The following is a 17127-nucleotide window of genomic DNA, read 5'->3' as shown; positions in this document are numbered from 1 at the left end:
TCAGTTGTTTGGCCCATTTCATACTAAACAAATTTCATTTTCTTCCTTTCTTTTTTTTAAGTTTATTTATTTATTTTGACAGAGAGAGAGAGAGAGAAAGCAGTGAGGGAGAGCAGGAGCAGAGGAAGGGCAGAGAGAGAAAATCCCAAGCAGGCCCCACACTATCAGTGCAGAGCCGGTTGCAGGATTTGATGTCAGGAACCCAGAGATCATGACCTGAGCTGATACCAAGAGTCAGACATTCAACTGGCTGAGCCACCCAGGAGCCCCTCCATTTTCTTAAATACGATGATATTCTTTTTCACTCTACAGGATTTACAAGGTATTAACAAGTAGCTTTAGACCTGCCTATGTTGGCTCACTCTAACAGAAAAATTGCATTTCAAAATCCTTGTGGTTTATTTTATGTAAACAAAACTTATATTTACTTTTGGCTTTGTATGAAATACTAGTTGGAATCTTACTGGTTGATCATGGATTTTTTTCCCTCCAAATTTGTCATCATCTTAATCATCTTAATCTTAAAGGAAACTTTATTTTGTCATGAACTTTTGTTTACTGTGGCCTTCGTATAGCAAAGAAGGTAAGAGGTGGAATATATACTTTCATTCTCAGAGCTCTCTTAGTTCTGCTGGTGAATAAGACCTTTTTAAAAGGCTCTGTTCAGAGATTCTTCTGGAGGAAAGAGATATAAGAAAAGTCAACCAAATTACTTAGCAACCAAACTTTCCAAGTCTTCTTTATAATGTTTCTCATACATATCGCATTGGAACTACCTGCTTGGTGGCCTGTCACTGCCACCTTGGGTTTGAATGTTTGGAATCCTTGGTCCACATCCCATCAGCCTTCCTGTTGCTATAGTCTTGATCGTCTACTCCTCTTTCAGTGGGTTAGAGGAGTCTAGTATGACTGAATGCCTGCTACCTTCACCACCCTTGGTAAAGGGAAGCTAACCACCAATCACCAAGTAATCCAAACCAATCACCAACACCACAGCTGGCTCAACCAATGATGGCATCTGACCTAAGGGTAGCCAGGTTATCAGCCTGTCAGTAAGTAGCCCATTAAGTATATTTATGAGACAGTCCTGCAAACTAGTTATAACACTAACTGTGCCAACTGGAGCTCTTTTGGGGAGTTTGAATATGAGGCATTCAGAAGAGCTTAGAATCAGAAGTGGAAGATAGAACATGAGAAACACAGACAGAAAGCAGGAAGCAGTATGTAATGGTACTTTTCAGTAATGACAAGAGGAAAAGAAATAGGTGGCTGAGTCTCTCTGGTCCATGATAACCATTCCTGAGGTGACAATTATTAGAGTTCTTATTGAGTAACTAGTATTGCTGTCAGACTAGTAACACTACGGCTGTATTCCTGTTTTCTTCTCCAAGTATCTTTCAAAGACCATCATTGCCACGGGTTACCAGGTGTGCCTCCTTCCTTAGAATGGATAAGAACAAAGTGCAGACTCTAATGCTGCCTATTACTGTGATCACACTCACACCCTGTATGCTAATTTCAATAACTGACACCCTGCCTCGGTGCTTCACCTGTTGTGAGACTCCTAGAGTATGAGACCTCTATTTTGTTCTCTTCAGTTATCCCATGGACTACCTTCTAAATCCTGATATTATGGTTGGCTTCTCTTGACTTCTGCCAGATTTCTCTACTGCCAGCTGGCTTGATGGAATCTACCTATCACCTACTGCCAAGTTCTCTGAATTCTTATTACACCCACCTGCAGTCAGACCTTCCAGATGGTGAAGTGTAGGATAATCTGTAGGTGGCTCGCCATGAGATAATGCAGTCTTCTTATCACCTATTCACTACCTTCTTGCATTGCCTATTGTATCCTGCCATGATTCATTTCTGACTTGCCCTGATTTTGACCTATCTGGATACTCAGTGTAACTCTAGAGTGTCTGCCACACTGCTCATTTGAGGTAAGTTGCCTCCTACTTTATGCCAGGTAACTGCAGTAACTGCCCAACTGGTATGATATCTCAATCACTCATTCCTTCAGTGTACCTGGTAAGTCACCCTTTCAGTATTTAAATGAGACTTTGTGTACTTGCCCATATTGAAAAACCATGAACTAAAAATACTTAAGTGTGAGCTTCTTATCCAGGTGTCCAACGTCCTCTCCCATTCACCTCTCTCTTTGCCCACATAATAAGCCCTCAGGCCCAGCTAGACAGGTCTTGCTAACTATTTTCTAAAGTTACTTTAGATATTTCTTTTTTCTTTGCACTTGAGAACTATGTTCTGCTAAATTACAACATCCCCTTAATCCTCTCTAACAACTGGAATGCTACCCAAGTATTATGCAATTCATTAATTCAACCAAAAGACAGTTCTGAGTGGCCACCACTTGTCAGACATAATATCAATTGGTAATTATTCAAAGAGATATATGACTGGCTTATTCTCAGAGAGTTTAGAATCTAAGCTGGGGAGTCAAACATGAAGCAAAAAAATGACTGGAGTCAACATGAAGTAGAGACCACCATTAGGAGGAGGCTATAAATTTTACCTAGTACCAGGAAGAGAGTAAACAGAAAAAGCTTCAAGAAGGGTGGGCTTCATTCTAAACCTTTATTTAATGATAAACAAATGTTTGGCAGTTTGTAGGGATGGAGAAGTCATCGTGGATGAAGTAAGTTATAGGAGAAATGTATAAATGCTAAGATGTATGTTGTGTATATACAAATTCCAGAAAGGGAGTCATGGCACAAGATGGAGATGGAAAACAAAAATCAGATCATTGTGTTTTAGAAAATGGCATGGTCAGTCTTGAGTATTAAAAAGGTTGTGCAAGCCTCTTCTACCTGCTCCCTTGTGAATACAATTCTTGCTCCTTCCTGCACTGTCAGTTATAATGATATCATAAAAGCCAAACTCTTCCTGTGTATCACTATCAAGCTACTTCCTCATCCCCACCCCTGCTTTCCAATCACAATGATTTTTTTAGTATTTTGTTGTTTCTTGCCATCTTCATGTTGGAAGCAACTCTTTTTAAAAAATGTAACAGTTAATTAATTAAACAAATGTTTATTTGTAGTAGATACTGTGGTACAAATGTTTACTTGCAGTAAATGCTATAGTATACCACTAGATCTCTCTTTAGGACTTAGGCACTCAATCTGCCAGCTTCCAGATATGTTGGCAGCTGATGATTCACATCTGTGACCTGTGCAGAAATCTAATTCTGTTAGGGAAGGTAGATGCCTTTCCCAACATTTGCTCCCTTTCAAGGATAAGTTAGCCTCCCATAATTGGTACACATATAGATATAAAGGCTGATCCCCCTTGTCTGCACTCAGGACAACAATGAAGGTCCATGCCAGCTCCAGAGAAACCTGTAGAACCAGTTAGGATGCAGTTTGCAATTGCATCTCAATTCACCTCTCTGTCTGCCCAATTACACTTCCCTAATCTCTCATAGGTATTAACTCCTATAAACAAACTCCCAAATAAACTACCTGAATGCAAATCTCAGAGTCTCCAAGTCTATTTCTCAGAAAAAAGAATACAATATTATTCAATGCCAACCATGGTTCCAAGAAGGAAAGCTCTGAGAAATTCTATGTATTATTAAGATCTACTAAGCACATCCAATATGCCAAGAGCAGTATCATACCTAGAGATGTTGCAAAAAATCTGGGTAATGGCAGTTCAGCCTCCCAGGTCTGGAGGCAGGAGAGTCTGCCAAAGGGGAGGCCTGCTGGTTCTCCCACCTGCCAAACGTTCCAGGATTAACTATGAGATGCAGTGACCTTGTTTTACCCAGTCTGGTAATTTAAAGATCCAGAAAGTTATAAAATCTCTTTTTCTTGGATACTTTAAACACAAAATTAATTTCATGATACCAAAGTTGTAAGTATGGTCCTTTTTAGAAGAGAGCAGGCTTAGATGGATATCTCAAAGTTCTTTCCAGACAAAAGTTAATGTCAATATAAAAATTGATGCATAATTTGAAATGGACGCTATTTTAGTCTTGATCAAGAATGCATTAAGGTCCTCAAGAAATTTGCTTGGGGGTATTTCCAAGTATAAGGACTATTTATTGTGGGCAGGCCTCATCTCCCACATACTTAAACTTATATCTCAATACTATTTTTAATACAGATTTCTGTCTAATAAAACTGTGTATTGCTGAAAACTAGTTATAACCTTCTGTTGAAGCCACAGATCTGTTACTTAAGCAGAAAGGTTACTGAACAATGGCCATCAGCACTTTTATTAAAAGAGACGATAATGATTTATTCCCTGGCAAATAACAAGCCCGCTGTATCATCCTGGACTACTTTTAAATGGATGTGGGTTTTGCAGCTCCAAAGGATAAAATTAAAACATGCACATTCTCTCACACCAGCATTATTTATCAAACTGACAGTGTGGCCATTTTTCTTACAGCTTAAAATGGCACATTGATGATAATTACTTTAATCTATTTTTTAGTACACCATAAGATGCTTGAATTGCTGATGTAATTTTGAAGTTAATCTTTATTCATAGTCATAAGTCTCCCATGGTGTAAGGATTGGTCATTCACAAAAAGCCAAGTAGAATATCTATTCATAGACTATGTCAATGAGGAATAGATACTCAATTTAGAAGGTAGAAGTGGAACAGGAAATGGAATTTGTTAATTTCATCGCAAACATTTCATGCCATTTCTTAGATTAACGTTCATGTAAATAAACTCATTCCTCTTTATTAGCTTAGAAAGAGAAAGTCTCCTGATTTACTAATTCTATCTGGGCATAAGAAACCTCATTCTTTTACCATTCATTCAACAAGTATTTATTTTGTGTGTTCTATGGGCCAAGATTATGGAAGTTTCTAGAAAACGATATGAATATAAAGAACCCTATGATATAGACTTCATTTGAACAGGGACTTTGGCTGGTTTCTCCTTTGTGTTATGCCAGTGACAGAAATGTAGGCATTCCCTAATTATTTATTGAGTGAGTTTGCATGACCGAGTCTCTGACTTCAACAAATTTATGGCCTGATAAAAGTTGCCACTAACTGAGCTTTTAATGCTTGAAGGGGCCTGTTTTTCCGTGTTACTCAGAATGTGATACAAGACTCCTGTCTGATCTTAGATCAGTAAAATTATCTTCAATTCTCTCATTCTCTCTAGCTTCACCCAAACTGGTGACTAGCCTACGATGTAGGAGGAAAAATTTGGGGGTAAAACAACAACAACCACAACAAAAAGATGGACTTGCATTTTCCCGGGAAAAAAGGAACAAATCTCTTATTATTTCAAATGATCCAGACACTGCACTATTTCCATTTTATAGATTAAGAACATTGACTCCTGAGGAGGATAGCAACTTGTTCATATTTACACAGTTCATTGCTGGCAGATTCAGAACTCAAATCTATGTCTAACTTCCCCAAATACTTTCTATAGGTGAGAAACCTAAATTTAGAGAGATTAACTGATTTATGCAAAATCACACCATTAACATACTGCAGATCCAGGAGTGCAAGCCAAGTTTTCTCTATTATAGTCGTATTTTCAAACTGCTTATCCATTTTCTCATGCTGTGGACTTCCCATTCATCCAAAGAAGATGGTGTTCCTAGAATTGTGTCATGGAATCAATGGAGTTAATATTTCCAGTTAGAGAAAGGATTTCATTATTTAATATTACCATGAAATAGAAGTTCTATTTCCATAGAAATCATTCATATTTACTTACAATTATATCCTACCAGCTTCAAAACAGATTTGAGAACTATGCATTAATAATAATACAATAACAATGGTGATTATATAATTTTAATGCCCTATGCAACTACGAAGGTTAATGAATATTTCTGTTACGATCACAATGGAAAAACAAGGTCTTCAATGTAGAAAATGCCCTAACTAGTACTCTGCTATTATGAAAGAGCTAGCATACCTCCCAAAGTGCCTACAAGGTCTCTGGGAATGTTCTCTCCACAGCTGAGTCTGGCCCCTGGAGCTGCCTGAGAAGACCTATTATAGATTCTCTGTATGAAAATAATTAACGTAGGGAGGATAAACAAAGACAGATTTCCCTTGATGGAAACAAACATTCCCATTTGACTCATAATAACGAGGTAGTAGTGACAGTCTAACTCTATTGAAAGAATACCTTTTATATTTGCAGCTCGTAAGCACTTGCCACTTATTTCCCTGTCCCATTGAAAATTCACTTTTCAGTGTTAAAAACAAAACAAAACAAAACAAATTTCCACAGCAACCACCACAATATCAAAACGACATTATAATTTTGAGTTTGGGAACTTGCCAGGTGAAATCTCAGGTTTTCTTGGGCCATAATGTCATGTGAAATTACTGTCCAGGGACTTTGTGTGGTCAATATTATTTGAGTTGATATAATATTATTTGGTCAATAATTTTGTTTGGTTAATATATAATTTCATGGCTAAAAACTACATGTTAAACCTGTTTTTGATGAGACACATTTAAGTGTATTCAAAGAATATTTTAACTGAAATAATTTCTCATTCACAAAAAGAATAACTAAACGCAGTCAAGGGTGCAGTTTCACAAACACGATTGAGCAACTTAGGCTGAGGCTATGATCTTGTATTTAATGCTTGCATCTCGCTGTTGTAGTCTTATAGTGTCCTCCTTGAGGGTATTTTTGCTCCAATTAAATAAAAACCTTTAACATTACTGAATTGATTTTCAAGATTATCAGTCAACCCATTAGTATTTTGTCTTCACCCTTTCATGGTACATCAGAGTGGTTCTTAAGGCATTTGGTCACAGAATGCCACAGAGAGAAAATGCCTCTCTCCCAGAGACTTCAGAAAAGGAATTTCAGTTCCAGTGACAACTACTCCATATATCCTGAAAAATAAAAATAACTTAAAATACTCAATAATGTATTGAAAACATCTTTTTTCAGTGATTTCCTGAGAGTGAGAAAGTAAAGAATGTTCAGAAGCTGAAAATGAAGAAAAGGAAGACAGCTGGAAAATAAGTAAGACCTAAAGCCAGCTTTTCCCCAGGAAGCATCTGCTTAACCATGATAATTTCAGCTTCTGTTTTGACAGCAGTGCAAACCATGGGAAATAAGTAATAAAATCAAGGACTATCCAAAGTGAAGGGTCTAATAGAAGATCTCTGCATAAAATTGAGATTTGGGAGGGTGAATGAGATCTAACAGACTAAAGCATGCTTCTCCAAGGCCCCCTGATAATTTGTAAGCACAGTTTTGCTCTCAAAATCTGAGGTTTTCCAGCCTAGGGTCATACTATATTTACAGATTTTCAAGTGGTCCCAAATTGGCAATGATATCAGGTAATAGCAGAATCCAATGGAAATACTCTCCAGAGGAATGCAAGCATACCCAGACATCAAAGATTTATCACAGCTGAAGTTCTAAGGAATATGAGCTCACAAAGACAATTAAGAAATATGTGAACATATTATGAAATATATGAATAAGGTGATGTTAATGACATCACCTTATGAAATAAGGTGATGCTAATGACAGCCAGCAAAAACAAGGTACTAGCAAATACTTCAACTATTGGAATTTATCAGAAAGAGTATGTAAAATGAGTACTTTTCATGTTTCAGTATTTATTAAAATTATAAGCAAGGGACAGAGAATACAAGGTGTGAAATTTTTTTAATGAAAAATAAAATGTAAAACTCAGTTGACAGATTGAAGTAAACGTTAGATACAGCTGAAGAACAAATTATTGAATTAAAAGCTAGATACAGAGAAGTTACTTGAAAGTAGTCTAAAGACACAAAAATATGGAAAATATATGTTCCTAAATTATGGAAAGACACAAAACATCTGATTCCAGAAACCCACTGATTGCCTTAAATAACAAATACATGTATGACTATATTTATATAATTAGTCATCTGACTTTTTTTTGAGAGAGAGAGAGAGAGAGAGGGCACAAGTGAGTGAGGCGCAGAGAGATTGGGAGAGAGAGAATCCCTCATGGGAGAGACAGAAGCGAGGCTCACCTGAAGCAGGGCTCATCCTCACCCAAAGAGGAACTCAAACTCATCAACCATGAGATCATGACCTGAACTGAAGTCACATGCTTAACCAACTGAGCCACCCAAGTGCCACAGTCATCCAACATTTTAAATGAAACTGTAGAGCACTAAATGGAGTGTGATACCTATAGAAGCCTGAGCCAAAGGGATGGTTTTAACCTGATAGCTGGAAAACGGAAGCAGTGGAAGATTCTCTAATGTACCTAGAAGAAAATAAATGTCAACTTAGAACTCTATACCAGCAAAACTATCTTTCAAGTATAATGATGAAATTTTGGGTTTTTTCTGTCTAAATGAAAACTGAAAGTTTACCAAAAATTCTCACTGAATAAAACTCTAAAAGTTTTCCTACTCAAAAAGAAATAGGGAATGACTGGTAATGATTTTAGTAAATCTATAAAACATTGTTTTAAAAAATAATAATGTCTAGTACAAGTGTATGGCATTGAAATACAGATTAAGAAAAACCACTAGACACAGATAGGTTATAATTTATCTGGGGAATTATTATGAGAGTTAAAGCACTTTTGATACCAATATATTTCAAAATATATAAAGATACTGATAACTTCAGACATTGCTTAGTTAAATATGCATGTGAAACTATCTAGGATAATCATTAAAAAATAGCTATATGGAGTATAGTTTCCAAATAGTGAAGTTTAATAATGGAGAACCAATAAGAAAAAGAAACCTAGAAATTGAAACAAATCCAAACCAAATAAAACAATTCAAATGAAGGAAGTAAAACATGAAACTAAAAAGGTCAAAAAATACAAAGTGAAAATTAAGATGCAGAAATGAGTCTAAGTATATCAGTAATTGCAAAAGAGAAACTTTTCTGTTAAAAAATGAAGATGTCACCAAGTTTTTAAAAAATCTAGCTATAAGTCATTTACAAAAGACCTATTAGATACATGGACACAGAAAGTTTGTATATATGAGGATGGAAAATATATATGCTAGATTTGTGTTCAAAATAAAAGAAAACTGGTATTGTATTATAAATATTGTTAAAAACAGATTTTCAGACAAAATATTACTAGAACTAAGGAAAATAACTGCTTAAGTTTCAAGTCATTAGAAAGATAAAACAATTCTAAATCATTATGCATTTAATAACAAACTCTCAAATTACATCATCCAGAAGGAGAGATGAGTTTCAACATCACAATGGAAAATGGTTAGATATATCTTGGAATTTAATAAATTAAGGTGAAAAAAATAATCGGTAAAATCTGTAACATTTGTACCCTCAATAAACAGGTTTATTCTAAAAAGCATATAGAACATTACATCCCACAGTTTGAGATTACAATTTTTTCTCAGCATACATCATATATTTATTAAAATGTAGTAAATGCCAGGCCAGAAAGCAATTGTCAACACATTAACAATAGATACCATTACAAAGCAATTAAGTTGGAAATCAATAAAAAAAAATTATTAAAAAACTAGGGATTTTTCTTACATGTGAATTTTCAAACCATACTTTTATTTGGCCAAAAACATATCAGTATAACTACCAGGAAATTGACTGCAGCACCATATAAAAAAATATCAAATAGAGCACAAGTAACTTAAGGTCACTAGAAATGCAAAGCTGGTTTAGCATAAGAAAATCAACAAATAAGCAATTACAGATTAAAAAGTCAATTACAATCTCAACAGATGCAAGAAATGCATCCTATAAAATTCAATATCAGTTCACAATATTAAAAAAAATTAAGAATAGAAGGAAATTTGCATAGCAAACTTCAGCAAACATTATCTTTTTTCCTAAACTTTTTTTAAGTTTATTTACTTGAGAGACAGAGAGAGAGAGAGAGAGAGAGAGAGAGAGAGAGAGACCCCTAAGCAGCACAGAGCCCCACTGTCAGCACACAGCCCAACGCGTGGCTCGAACTCACACACCATAAGATCATGACCTGGGCTGAAATTAAGAGTAGAATACTTAATCAATTAAGCCACTCAGGCGCCCCTTAAACATATGGCTCATCTTAAACATATGACATTGAACAAATTTCCTTTACAATTTTGAACCAGCTAAGGATGCATACCATCAGCATTTATTTTCAGTAGTGAACTGGAGATTCTGCACCGTGTAGTAGAACAAGGAAAGGAATAAGGTTTGGAAAGGAAGAAACCAGGCTGGGACTTTAGCACAAAATAAGATGTCTATTCTCCAACAGACCATCCAGTAGAATCTATAGATTATCATCACAATGATTATGCACACATTTTTATTTTTATGACATATTTGTCATTATAAAGAGTGTTATAAGTTGTCAAAAAAACCCTCATCCTTTAGTCAAAACAATGAAAGCAGAGGAGGTATTGGGGGGCATTAGGTTCACCTCTTTAAATAGTATAAAAAATTGGAGTATAAATGCTCCAAAAATTATTTTTATGGAATTTCAGCTTTGTTATTATAGTCCCCAGTTATCTCCACTGAAAATCCCTATTAATATCAGAAATATTGGTAATATTCTGCCTAATCCTCCTACTACCCTTTCGGTCATTCATTCAAACCTTTGTGACATACAACACACCTGGGCCTAGGAAAGCATCATGAATAAGATAAGTTTCACATTCTAGTGGGATAGTCAGTAACATAAATAGAGCAATAAAGTGATAAAGATGTTACTAAATACCCCATGGTTGTTGTTCTAGATGCATTAATGATGAGAAACAAGGAGAGACATATCACAAATGTCATGCACACATCCACACAGCAGCAAATTCCCAATGCCTCCAGAATCCCAGGCATTCAATAACTCTAAACCATTCATGAATATGTTGCCTAACTTACCTTATTCTAATTGTGCATTCTAATTAAATGTGTAATTAACATTTGGTACTAGAATCACTTTAATATGATATTTTTAAGTCCAATTATTTTTAAGAAATAACAGAGGGAGCATTTTTCTTCTGACTTATCATTCAACTACTCCTGCCTGTGAGCTCAGACTACTATGAACAAGGCATATAAAATGGTTCACTGAGTAAACCTTCAATCTCGAGATGCTGGTGATCATGAACTCTGAAATTTTCCAGAAGCTTCCCTGACATTGTGGGCAGGTTGCCATTATGCAGAACCATAGTTATGTGCTTTTTCTGGCCTATGGAACCTAGACACTAAACATGGTCAAGACCATCTCAGCTGAGTCATGACACTGGTGGTTCCTACAGCTTATGTACCTACCTCTTTGATAGCAGTTCAGGTTAATTCACCTCAAGAAGACATAGTGATATCCTTACCTTGCAGCACTCTAGACAGAGCAGTCCCAAGTACATCCTCTCTGGCATCTTGGCAACAAGGATACCTCCAAGTACATCCTAATTGTCCTATATAAAAAATAAAAAATAAAAAAGGTAGAAATATGCATATTCAAGGTCACCTACATGGTAAATGGATCGTCAGTGCAAGAATGAGAATATTTAGCCATATTGCCTTCATTCTCTACTTGAAGAACTCAAGGATGGAGGAGCTTGAAGGAAAGAGGGTAAAAGAGAATAGTAGTCAGCCACAATGAAATGAAAAGTACTATAGGCTAGTAGTTGAGAACTTAGCCACAGAAGCCACAGTGCCTGAGTTATTTTTCTAAATACCTAATATTTTCAAGAATACTACTCTACTTCTCTCTTGAAATAAATTATAATTTTCCAAAAAAAGTTCTGAGTTTGACATAACACAAGCAGTTGAAGTATGAAATGTTTTGTTAGCCAAGTCTTTTAACCACACGCTTTTTCCAGAGAACAGATGGACTTTCCAAGACCACCGTGAAGGTAAACAAATAGACTCACTATTTTGGCATGAGGCTATTAAGTCTTGGACACATAAAGGTTTTATGCTCCCTTTTCATTTGTTTTAAGGATTGTTGTTCATATTATCCATGGGATAATATCTATAATAAAATAATGAATTGTCTCAACTTGAAGCCAAAGTATAATTCAGAAATAGATCTAGGATGAGCTTCTAATTCTGTGCTGTATAATACAATTACCAGTAGGTTATTTAAATGTGGCTATTTAAATTTAAAGTAATTAAAATTAAATTTCAAATTCAGTTCTAATCACACTAACCACAAATCAAGTGCTCAATAGCCACATGTGGCCAGGATATAGAAAGTGTACATGATCACAGAACTTTCTATCAGATAGCACTGTAGATTTTAAACTGGAGTATCTGATCCCACTTCTCAGCGATCTTATCTGATTAGTAAAGACCATTATAAGTTACTGGTGAAATCAATCTTCAATTTGGAGTCTAATCCAATAACTAAGAAACCTTATTTTATAATTATTTGTGTTCATTATTCCCACGCAAATTTTACAGACTATCACATCTGTATTTTTCAATATCTAATATCATGAAATTACATAGTACCATATGTTTTAAGGACAGTTAAATTTAAGAGATTTCCCAAGCCATCGTTTCATAGCATAACCACATATTAGCTACACAAATGACACTGTCCAGACTCCCCATGTCAAGTCTACACAGCAAAAATGACATTGGGTCAAAGTAATATTCAAGACATTTGTGCTGTGAAGGCAGCTACTCTAAGCAGGTAAAACTATAAAACCAATTCCTTAGTCTAGATTTTTCTGAATATTCTTGCTGATCTCTACATTTACCACTTTAATATAAAATTGTTTCCTTGACTTCAGCTCACTGTACCTGAATAACTTGCTCATTCAATGTATTAGTTTCATTACAAATATTATCATGAATCACTGCTCCACCTTCTCCCGGCTGCAAATCAGGCAAGGGCAGGGACATCATCTTCCTGGTCTGGACCTCTGGGTTAGCACATGAGCTTTAACAACCTCCAAGGAATCCAACTTGCTCCCAGGATCTGAGCTAACACAATTTAAATCTTGTAATCTCATTTTGGCCTCCTTGGAGGTGGGGAGGTGGTCACATGAATTACAACAAGTCCTACATATGTGGGCACTAAAAACAATATAAAAGAAATAAAAATATCTCCTATAAAAAGAGTGGGGAGGAAGGAGGAAGGATGATGGTCACCTCCAGAGTTGGAGATATCCTCAGGGCTGTTGTGGGGTAGTATTGGGGGAGCCAGAAGTAATTTAAGGGTCAGAATTAGGATTTGAGAGGAGCTATTTAGAGACTGTCTAGAACAGTTTCCTAGTTTAAGAGAAAAATAAACTGAAACTCACAGAAGGCAACAATGTGAGAGTATAATACAGTGATTAATGCTTTTGAAGTCCCACAATTAAATGCTTACTCAGTTTAGTGGCTAAATAAAGTGGAGCAAGTATTTAATCTCTCTGGGTGTGTTTCTTCCTTTATATGATGGAGATTATAACAGTAACTACCAAATAAATCACTTGCAAGAGTTAAATGAGATATTATGTTTCAAGTGTTAGAGCAGAGACTGACACACCTATTTTCAACTCATGGGGGCAATGATGATGATGGTCATGGTAACGTGGTCACCCCAGGCCTACCTGCAAGGTAATGGAAGAAGTACAACCAAGTTTGTGACTCCCAGCCTGATGTCTTATTCATGAATCAGCTGCCTGCACTAGTTCACAATAAATACAACATGCTACTAGTTTGCTTTTTATATTAGTTGATATGAATCTCCTCAAAGACTCCAGAAATGAACTTCTCTAAGACTGCCAGAAGGTACACAGGATAACATCACCAAACCCCATAATTTCTCCTTGCTCTGGATTTATTATGTACTAATTTATCTACAGCTAGTTTTCAAGATGAGGTTTATAAAGAATGTGGTTCTTTATTCTGGATGAAGTCAGAGTCTCCAAAAGCCACTTGGCTTGTGTCAGAGGCACACATCTTGTTTTTCTGTTAGAAGCTATTATTTCCCTGTTTTACTTTGTTTGGGGTTATGTTGCACTGTGCCCATATGTTGTTCTCTCTGCCCTCTCAGGGTCATCCCATCCCAGCTCATCAGATAGCAGCTGTTTTTGTCTCCTCCAGGTATCCATTCTTGGCCTGTGTCCAAACTAGTGCCATAGCAACCTAGTGCCATGTAGGAAACTGGCTATTTCCCAGATCTTTGTTGCGTTACAGTGACCTTAAATGTCTGGACTTCCCACCCCTCTGATCCCAAATTCAATAAAAAAATACTGGAGGATTTACATTGAATATCCCAAATTACCAATGTGACAAAAGTAAGAACAGCTAGGGATAGGTATCGTTTTCCCCATTTTTATCTTCATTCCAGACTTAAAGTCATCAATCTAAAGAATCCACTAGAATGGAACTTGTGGGGTGCCTGGATGGCTTAGTCAATTAAGCATCTGACTCTTGGTTTCGGATCAGGTCATGATCTCATAATCTGTGAGACTGAGCCCGCATGTCAGGCTCTGTGCTGACAGTGTGGAGCCTGCTTAGGATTCTCTCTCTCCCTTTCTCTGCCCCTTCCACACAGGCGCTCGCTCTCTCTCTCTCTCTCTCTCTCTCTCTCTCTCTCTCTGTCTCCCTCTCTGTCTCTCTCTCAATAAATACATAAACATTTAAAAAATAAATAAAATGGAACTTGTGCTTCCATTCAAGTATATGTGGAAGTTTACACTTTTCTTGATTTTGAGATATTTTCCTAGAAAAGCTTCTTCGTATAAAAGTCTATACGTTTCTCTATTCTCCATTCTTGTTTAGGAATCTGGATTTACAATGTAACACGCAATAATGGAAAAGTATTTTACAAACTGATCATATACCAAATACTTATGAATAGTAATTAGCAGCCCCCTCTTCCACCCCAAGAACATCTGTCTCCATTTACTGTCAGCCTATTTGGAGACATAGCATCATTGTTACCTAGATCTTGATTCTCTCTTTCACCATTAACATATCTATTTAAAATCTACTATTTAAAATGAATATAGGGGCACCTGGGTGGCTCAGTCGGTTAACTGTCGGACTTTGGCTCAGGTCATGATCTCATGGTTTGTGAGTTTGAGCACCATATCAGGATCTGCACTGACAGCCTAGAGCCTGGAGCCTGCTTCAAATTCTGCATCTCCCTCTCTCTCTCTGCCCCTCCCCCACTCATTCTCTCTCTCTCTCTCTCTCTCTCTCTCTCTCTCTCTCTCTCAAAAATAAACATTAAAAATAAAATAAAATAAAGTGCTGAGCATTCATGAAGATATAGCACAGAAGAGAGTCAAGATGTCAATGCTAATTAAAAAAAATTTTTTTTTAATGTTTATTTTGAGAGAGACAGAGAGAATGCAAGCAGGGAAGGAGCGGAGAGAGAGAATCCCAAGCAAGCTCCACGCTGTCAGCACAGAGCCCAATGCAGGGCTCAAACTCACAAACCATGAGATCATTACCTGAGCTGAAATCAAGAGTCAGAAGCTTAACCGACTGAGCCACTCAGGCACCCCCACTAATACTAATTTCAAATTATTTTATTGGTTAGTCTACTGAATGTCAGATTGCTAGATTTTGGCACTGTCTTTCTAATGGCACCTTGATTTGCAGAAAGCTCCTAACTAGCAAAAAGAGTTTCTCAGCAACATCTTGAAAACACACACACGCGTGCACACACACACACACACTTTCTATTCAAGGGGCAGTGAGCAAAGAGAAAGTAGAGATGTTTTTTTGCCAGTTTATCTCTCTATCTTTGATGTCAAAGGAAGAATATTCATCTCCCTAAAAGTCAAGTGGCATGTCTTGTTATCATGGTTGTTGTGAAAGGAAGCACATCATTTTAGAATAATGGAAGTCATTCTTCATCTTGATAATGTTAAAAGAAACATGTTTTGTGTTTTTCAGATTACAAAACCTCAACAAAAATGAAAAGATTCACATAGCAGAAAAGGAAAAATTTTGTAGAATTCAAGAAATTTTATTTCACAAGTTGGAAACTGGATAGAAATTGTTACTTACCAACAACAAATTTTTCTTCAAGAAAGACAGTGATGCATTGGCTCATGCTTACACTTGGCACATCTGTGGGTAAGAAAAAGACTGTTGTTTATACTAATAAAAGTGTTTCAACAACAAGCTCTCTTCACCTTTGTAATGTCTATATATCTGAGGCCATTACTCATGCACTGTTAATTATTCAAAGTGTTCTGCATTTAGCCAAGTGTCTGTTTTCTATAACAGTTTTATAAATCTTTAATGTAATTATATGCCTATATAAAATTTACTGCTATTCGCTACTCCTGTGAAAACCCATTCAACTATTATTAGAATTAGTTTCCTAAAAGATCCATGGAAGCCTTGGAGTGAATAATACTTTGAAACAATAAAGAAAGAAATCATTTGTGAGGCCTTTCACTTATTACATTATTCTTTTTTTTTTTTTTTTCAACATTTATTTATTTTTGGGACAGAGAGAGACAGAGCATGAACGGGGGAGGGGCAGAGAGAGAGGGAGACACAGAATCGGAAACAGGCTCCAGGCTCTGAGCCATCAGACCAGAGCCCGACGCGGGGCTCGAACTCACGGACCGCGAGATCGTGACCTGGCTGAAGTCGGACGCTTAACCGACTGCGCCACCCAGGCGCCCCTACATTATTCTTAATGAAGAATAATCTTGGCATAATCTTATCACTAGTTGTAAAGATTGTTTTCTACCATACATCATGGCTAAGATGCTTTCCTAGATAATATTCACTATGCGGTAGTTTCACAAACAAATGTATACTAAACATACGCAAAACACGTAGTGAAAGATGCAAAATAAGTACCAGTAAGAGAGTATCATAATGCTACATGTCTCTCCTATCACCAGCAAGCTCAATGTCAACATCTATTCCACCTACATTGTCTTGCAATTTTCACCCCATATGATTTTTTCTGCGGCTATCCATGTGAGAATGGAAAAAATAATCAAATTCTCCCAGTTTTATTAGAAAGAGAGAGAAAGCTTTTAATTTAATCCATGACAAAAAAAAAAGAAAAAAACCCAACACGTTAATTTCTATGTTTACAAAGTAAACCAAACACTGATTTCTCATTTGTTTCTAAACATATCAACTGTGTTAAAAAACAGCAACATGGAGGCAACTAGAAATTCAACCCAACATACAAACTGTACATGAATCAGTGTGTTCAAACCTTAAGACTAGGAAGG

The 17127-nt window shown here is 36.4% G+C and overlaps 1 protein-coding gene across 1 annotated transcript in view; it reads right to left on the bottom strand.

The window, feature by feature from the left end:
• The window catches only part of METTL4 (methyltransferase 4, N6-adenosine), a 681840-nt gene that overhangs the window by 94565 nt on the left and 570148 nt on the right, over positions 1-17127 (bottom strand). Inside the window, exons 11-12 of the transcript XR_006587915.1 lie at positions 15932-15994; positions 11299-11385 (exon numbers count right to left, since the gene is read on the bottom strand). The gene's annotated coding sequence lies outside the window, so the exon portion shown is untranslated. The remainder of the gene's footprint in view (positions 1-11298; positions 11386-15931; positions 15995-17127) is intronic.

Source organism: Felis catus, chromosome D3, assembly GCF_018350175.1.
Source record: "Felis catus isolate Fca126 chromosome D3, F.catus_Fca126_mat1.0, whole genome shotgun sequence".
Lineage (NCBI taxonomy): Eukaryota > Metazoa > Chordata > Mammalia > Carnivora > Felidae > Felis > Felis catus.
This window is presented reverse-complemented; position numbering and strand designations above follow the sequence as displayed.